This window comes from Elephantulus edwardii, unplaced genomic scaffold (genome assembly GCF_000299155.1).
Source record: "Elephantulus edwardii isolate Elephantulus edwardi_28Jun2011 unplaced genomic scaffold, EleEdw1.0 scaffold00026, whole genome shotgun sequence".
In the NCBI taxonomy this organism is placed as follows: domain Eukaryota; kingdom Metazoa; phylum Chordata; class Mammalia; order Macroscelidea; family Macroscelididae; genus Elephantulus; species Elephantulus edwardii.
Genome location: NW_006399776.1, coordinates 5,977,601 through 5,984,286, shown reverse-complemented (window position 1 = coordinate 5,984,286; position 6,686 = coordinate 5,977,601). Strand labels below are relative to the sequence as shown.

General features: G+C 38.7%; 1 protein-coding gene and 1 pseudogene across 1 annotated transcript in view; one reads left to right on the top strand and one right to left on the bottom strand.

The window, feature by feature from the left end:
- The window catches only part of INO80 (INO80 complex subunit), a 121,666-nt gene that overhangs the window by 26,009 nt on the left and 88,971 nt on the right, over positions 1-6,686 (bottom strand). The gene's annotated exons all lie outside the window — the stretch shown is intronic.
- On the top strand, positions 26-1,313 carry LOC102849424 (annotated as a pseudogene).

Genomic DNA, 6,686 nt, shown 5'->3' with positions numbered 1-6,686 from the left:
TAATAATTAAAAAAAAAAAGACCCAATGATCCACTATGGAAAAAACACAGCTACTGAAAACCCAGTGGAAGCAAATAAAACAGCACATAACAATAGGCAAAATGATATGAAAAGTTGGCAGTGACGGCTTTGTTTACAATAGCAAGGAGTTGGAAACAACCTAAGTGCCCACCAACAAACGAATGGATAGAGAAACTATGGTATATTCACACAATGGAATACAATGCTGCATTGAAAAACAAGGAACTCATGCAATATTATTCAAAATGGGTGAGCCTGGAGGACATTAAGCTGAGTGAAGTATCTCGGTCACAAAAGGACAAATACTGCATGGTGCCACTGTTGTAAAACAGGACTGACCTCAAGGTTGGGAGGAGACTGAGAAGGATGGGTTCAATAATGTGTACTACATTGAAACAGATGAGGGAGAAAACTGTTTAAGAGGGAAAATTATTAGGTATTTTTCTCTTGACAGGAGTCCAGAGCAAAGGCTGTATAATGGAGTGGACCTGGGGGGAGGGATTGTAAAACAATGAAAGAATTTTTCTTTTACTTTTCCAAGAGGGGCAAGTACTGGGAGGGAGGGTTGGGAGGAAAGAAAAGTGCAACAATGAATGAATGAATGGAAATTCAAAGTCTCTGTAAATTTTCATTGAAATGAATAATAAATTTAAAAAAAAGTAAGAAACCGCCCCCCTCCAAAAAAAGATGGTGAGACAGAGAAAAAAGAGATGATCAAGATGAAGTTTCCAGTATGAGAAGTGAGGGTGGTAATATCTGAGGTTCCTTTAGAGGCCAAGGACAGGGAAAAGGCCAAGGCAATCCTTGATTAAACTTTGATTATTCATATGGTTATGGAAACATAATGAAAGGACAGATCAACCATTTCAAACAGAATTGATTACCAGTATGATGCATTAATATGATGATGGTACAGGTGTACAAGTGTATCCTATGGAAGAGACATTGTTTAAGGAATATATTAAGCACCAAATTGACTATTACTTCAGTATAGAACATTTGGAACTGGACCTCATTCTTAGAAGAAAAATGGATGAACAAGGTTCACTGCCTATTCCCTTGATTGTGGGTTCCCATCATAACCATCTCATTTTAGAGGCATTAAAAGACAGTACAGAAGTGGAAATTTTGAATGAGAAAATGTAAAAAAGGAACCAGAAAAATGACCAAATCCTAGCCCTCTTCCATATAGTGTGCCACAAACAGACGTCTCTCAATGCCCAGACTTTTTACCAGGTGAAACCTTTTTCACAAAGGGTGATGACCTACTGATTATACTGGATGACTTTTGATCAGAATATGTACTGGAATAGGTGAATTACTCCCACCCAATTCACTCCTCTCTTTGAAAAGTAAAAGAAAACCGCTTTAATTGGTATACAATCCAACCCGCCCCCCGGCAACCCCCCCCAGCACCCCGAGTATGCTCTACAAGCTGTGGCGTAGAAGTGAGAGCAACCAGGATTGTCTTGTGTTCTTGTGAAGAAGGTTGGACCAGCAATTCACTGGAGACAATGACCTTTGTGAATATTACCAACTGATCAGAGAACTGCTGTTCTTTTTGCTGTAGCTGCCATTTGTGTATAATTGGCCTGGACTACACAGCTACTTTAATTTATGATGGGAAAGTTAATTATTACCATTCTGGTAATACTACAAGACTGTATGTTTTACTTCCAGAGTTGTGTATATCAGTAAGCAGAAATAGACTTAAATGGCATTTCTCAGATTTTTGGGCCCTTTGATTTGCCACTCCATAATTCAAATGCTGTCATATTTCACATAAACAGTAAGCTTTATTAACTTGGATATTAAAAGAAATTAAAGAAATGAATGAGGGTACAATTTTCTTCATTTGTCCAGATATAGTTTTGATCTGTCAGTATAAAATCTGACCTCCAATAAAGTTATGATTGGAGAAAGAACACCCCAAAAAACAACCCCCAAAAAACCCAGTGGAGCAATTCTTTTACTGACACATATGAAACTGTTACTGCAAAGCTGCAAGTCAGCTGTCTCTACTGAAAAATGTTATTAGAAATAGGGCAGAATGGGAAAGCAGAAGTCTTATTATACCAGTTTACAAATTACTGAGGAGCAATGATATCAGTTTGAGGACTAAGTTGGACCTGATTCGGACCTTTCTTTTTGGTCACTTGATATGCATCTGAGACCTTGGAGACAAGGAATAAAGATGACAGAAGAGTAACTGATGCTTTTGAACTGTGGTGTTGGAGTACCAAATATCCCTTGGACTACCAAAAGAACAACCATGTACGTCTTAGAGAAGATGCAGCCAGAGTGTTCTTTGAAGGCAAAGATGATAAAGCTTCATCTCACCTACTGTGGGCATGTTGTTAGAAGAGAATTTTCCTTGGAGAGGGACAACATGCTTGGAAAGATGGAGGGATAGTAAAGGAGAGGAAGACTCTCAACCAAGTGGACTGACACAGTGACTGCAGCAACCAGGCTGAGTGTGTCTCAGAGATTGTGAGAATGGCACAGGGTAGGACCAAGTTCAGATCTGTCATTCATAGGGTTTCTATGAGTTGTATTGGATTCAATGATGCCTAACATCAACATCATATAGGAGAACAAGGAGTATAAGCTTCCCAAACTTGTTTCACCATCTTGGACAGCAAGGAGAGGGGCTTATATAGGAGGAGGGACAACAAAGTAGAAAGTGGGAATTTTTTTTACAGTATCTGCTGTGTGGCCAGTAGTCAGGTCCCAGGTGAGTTGATTTGTTCTTATTAATATTCCAGATAGCTGGCACCAACTACTTGTTGTAGCTTGAGAAAAGACTTAATTCCTGGTCATAATTGTACAGGAATAAATAGGAAGGGCCAACAATAACAGGGTTTCAATCAGAGACTAAAGGAATTTTAGTATGATGTGGACTACTGCCATGATAAGAGAAAGTCCTTTCCTCAATAAGGTATTTTTAAAAAATTTTAGTCTTACATTAGTCAAGAGTACAATAAAAGATTAAGTTTCCTAAACAGGGTCTTTTTGCTTGAGGTATTATAAGATGCTAGTTTTCTATTCTTTTATTGTCAGCTGCAGTGTCACCTTGACTCAGAATTCACTGAGGTGTATCAAAGCTAGCATAATTGGACAGCTAATCCAATCAAGGAATGCTGCCACCCAGAAACAGAACAAATTACTCCAGATTACACCTACAGAGTTTAGGGAGAAACAGCTTATAATTTTTTTTTTTTATTTTTTAAAAAAGGTTGGGCTTCTTGAACAGCTTTTATTTTATTTAAACCAGAATTTATAACCTGATGAATTAAATTTTCTTATAAATCTTGCTGTTCACATTATTCAGCAGGGTCAGAACACAATCAACCATCACCACACCCGATCTGTTGCTGTCAAATTGATTCTGAGTGACCCTGTAGGGCAGAGTACAATTATCTTACAAGGTTGTAAGGCTGTAATCTTTACTGCAAGATGGACTGTCACAGTGATGGCACAGGATAGGACAAAGTTCAGGTCTGTTGTTAATGGAGTCTCTATGAGTTACAGTCAACTCAATGGTACCTTACAACAACCACCACCACCTTTATGGAAGATTGTTCTCAGATTTGTCCTGGAAAGGGTTAAACCGGGTGGCTCCTTGGAGGCAAGGATTCTGAGGCTCCGTCTAACATACTTTGGACATGTTGTGAGGAGAGACCGGTCCTTAGAGAGGGTCAAAATGCTTGGGAGGGTGGAGGGACGGCGCAGGAGAGGAAGGCCCTCTATGAGGTGGATTGATTTAGTGACTGGGATAATTGGGATGGGAGTGTCAGAGACAGTGCGATTGGCACAGGACAGAGCAGAGTTTAGGGCTGTTGTACATAGGGTCACTACGAGTCGCAGGCGACTCAACGGCACATAACCACAACAACATCCCAATGTGGACAGAGAGTGGGGTGGAGCTCCGCGATGCAAACAAGCTTGGAAGGAGGAGTGGCATCCACTTCCATAACAGCTTGCCTCCAGAAACCCTATGAACCTGGAGAGAGGATGAAAGGCACACAAGCGTTGAGGACTCTCCCTCATAGGGTCGCTATGAGTCGCCTGCGACTCAACGGGACTTAACAACAACAACAACAACAACAACAACAGTTTTTTCACCTGGGGGAGTAGTAGAGAGCTCTGGGATCCTAGTAGTAAGAAGCTGTGCTGTAATCTCAAAGGCATATGGTTCAATTCCACAGAAGGACAGGCAATCTAATCATGTGCAATTTACTGCATCCGAAAACCCAATGAAAAGAGTCAGTTATGAGTTGGTTCCAACTTGGCAGCACAAAACAACAACAGCAGCAGGAGCAGCACCAACAAAGGAGTAGTGGAATTTCAGAAGTCTGAAGTGAATTTATATTGTATTTGAATAAATAATTTCAAAACAGTAAGTAAACATGGGAAAAAACGTGAACATGGAATAGAAAATTGTCTATATCCTCATGCATAGAAAAACACTGAGAGGATGACGACTATGCTGACTAAGTATTTCATTAACAAGACCTGGTTTATCAAAACGATTCCAGAAGTCTCTTAAAAAAACAAAACAACCCAGGTTGTTCAGGAAAATGATTTAATAAATTAATTTTGAAAGAAATCTCAAATTTCTTCTGAACTAGTTTTAATAACTGTGTCCTCCATTCTGAGTTCAGGTATTCTCGTGTCCCTAAAATAATCTAATAATTTGGCAGACAACTTAATTTTTTTATTTTGTCAAATGTTCTAATACATTTTATTTTTTAAAATTTCCCCAAGTGACTCCAATAGATACTCTATATCTGCAGCTAAGAATAGCTACCATATAGGGAAGGCAGAGCAGAGTCCTTTAAGACTGCAGTAACATATAAAAACAAGTATCATTATAATCCAAAAATAAGATGACCAATGTTTTCTTAATTCTTTAAGTTAAAGAAAAACAAATAATTCACACATCCAACTGGTATAATATAAAGAAAGGAATTAGTTCATGTTTCAACAAATAGATGCAGCTCTGGTTGTGCTCATTAGTCTGTGCCAAGAAATATGGAAGACCTGGCCTACTGACTGGAAGAGAGATCCATATTTGTTCTCATTTGCCAAAGTAATTTGGAAATTATTGAACTAGTATCACATACAAGTAAAATCTTGTTTACCCAAGATTACCCAAAAATGGTTAGAACAATACGATGATAGAGAACTGCTAGAGAATTTCAAGCTGGGTTTAGAAGAGACTATGGCACCTGACCAATAGGCAGTGTTATGACAGATGGAGAGGAGACAAATTGTCAATAGCTTCATCTTGCTTGGATCCACAATTAACACCCTTGGTACAAGCAGTCAGGAAATAAGGAAAAAAAATGCACTGGGAAAATCTGCAGTTAGGGACCTTTCTAAATTACTGAGGAGTAGTGATGTCAATTTGAGGACTAAGGTGCATCTGATTTAGGCCATAGTCTTTCCATTTACTAGTTATGCATCCGAGACCTGGACAATGAACAGGGATGAAAGAAAAATAATTGACGCCTTTGAGATGTGGTGTTGGAGAAAAGCACTGAATATCCCATGGACAACCAAGAGAATGAACAGATATGTCTTGGAGATGATCCAGCCAGTTTCCCCGTTATGTTCACAATCATAGACCCCAAAAGTAATCTAAAGTTTAAAGAGAGGCCAAAACAAAGATGATATAGGATGAATCCTTCCCCACTAAGGTACTGGGCTTGGATGGTTGACTAGACAAGTTATACAAAACAGTGTCTCATATATCATCATCAGCTATGACTCAGATTTAATTCTGTGTAAGACTATTCTCATATATTGGTACAGTTCAAAATTTGTATGAGTTTCAGTAGTTAACATGCTGTCATACTACATTCAACATCAGTTGGAAGAATTCTTATAAGTAAACCAAAAATGAAAGGCTTACTTCCTGAAACCAGAGATTCAGCTGCTTGATACAACAGGAATGAATTTTAAAGGAGAAAATCCAGAGATACTTTTTTTCTTCCCATAGCCATCAAGTCAGAAGCAACTGATAGCTGACCCTCTAGTGCATTTTCAAAGGAGACAGCCCATCTTACTCCCTTGGAGCAAATGGTGGATGTGAACTGTGTGCCTTTGGGTTGGCAGCACAACTCCTTATCTACTAGGCCACCAGAGCTCCCTCAGAGATATATAGGTGATCTGTATTATGTTGTAAAAGAGTGTCAAGATGGTCAAGTGTAGTAGTTTATAAACAAACTCTCACAACACTAGAATATTAGGGAGGAAAGGTGGGTGGTCCCAACTCTTCTTCACATTCCACCAAGAAAATAACTTTGGATTAGAGAACAAATGGTAGTGGTTGGAAAGTTGTATATGACATACAGATGGACACCATCTTCTCAATGCATAGGAAATATGTCTGTTGCCAAAGCAATCTCAACAGTCAAGATGCAGTAAACTGAAAAGAAACTATAACATGGGGGGAAGGGGGAGAAAAGTGCAACAATAAATGACTGGAAACCCTAAGTCTCTGTAAACTTTGATTAAAATTAATTTAAAAAAAGTTAAAAAGAAAGAAACTAGAGCATAACAGCAGTTAAAGAATGTCTATCTGTGTTTCATTGATTATGCAAAGGCATTTGACTGTGTGGATCATAACAAACTGTGGCTGACTCTGAGAAGAATGGGAA